The sequence below is a fragment of the Physeter macrocephalus genome, chromosome 11 (assembly GCF_002837175.3).
Source record: "Physeter macrocephalus isolate SW-GA chromosome 11, ASM283717v5, whole genome shotgun sequence".
NCBI lineage: Eukaryota > Metazoa > Chordata > Mammalia > Artiodactyla > Physeteridae > Physeter > Physeter macrocephalus.
Window position 1 is genome coordinate 121,150,007 of NC_041224.1, and position 832 is coordinate 121,150,838.

Consider the following 832-nt stretch of genomic DNA (forward strand, 5'->3'; position numbering starts at 1 on the left):
TGGACCAATGTCCTGAACTTGGCTCTCCCACCTCAGAGGCACAACACTGACTCCTGGCTGGAGCACCAAGAGCCTTTCATCCACATTGCTCAGAATAAAAGGGAGAAAAAATAGAAAGAAAGAGGATAAAATAAAATAAGATAAAAGAAAGTTATTAAAATAAAAAATAATTAAGAAAAAAAATTTTTTAAGTAAAAAAAAAACAAAAAAATGGACGGACAGAACCCTAGGACAAATGGTGAAAGCAAAGCCATACAGACAAACTCTCACACAGAAGCATACACATACACACTCACAAAAAGAGGAAAAGGGGAAAAAATAATATATCTTGCTTGGAAAGCCCACCTCCTCAATTTGGGATCATTTGTTGTCTATTCAGGTATTCCACAGACACAGGGTACATCAAGTTGATTGTGGAGCTTTAATCTTCTGCTTCTGAGGCTGCTGGGAGAAATTTCCCTTTCTCTTCTCTGTTTGCACAGCTCCCGGGGTTCAGCTTTGGATTTTGCCCTCCCTCTGCGTGTAGGTCGCCTGAGGACGTCTGCTCTTCGCTCAGACAGGAAGGGGTTAAAGGAGCACCTGATTCGGGGGCTCTGGCTCACTCAGGCCGGGGGGAGGGAGGGGCACGGATGTGGGGTGAGCCTGTGGCGGCAGAGGCCAGCGTGACGTTGCACCAGCCTGAGGCGTGCCGTGCGTTCTCCCGGGGAAGTTGTCCCTGGATCCCGGGACCCTGACAGTGGCGGGCTGCACATGCTCCCGGGAGGGGAGGTTTGGATAGTGACCTGTGCTCGCACACAGGCTTCTTGGTGGCGGCAGCAGCGGCCTTAGCATC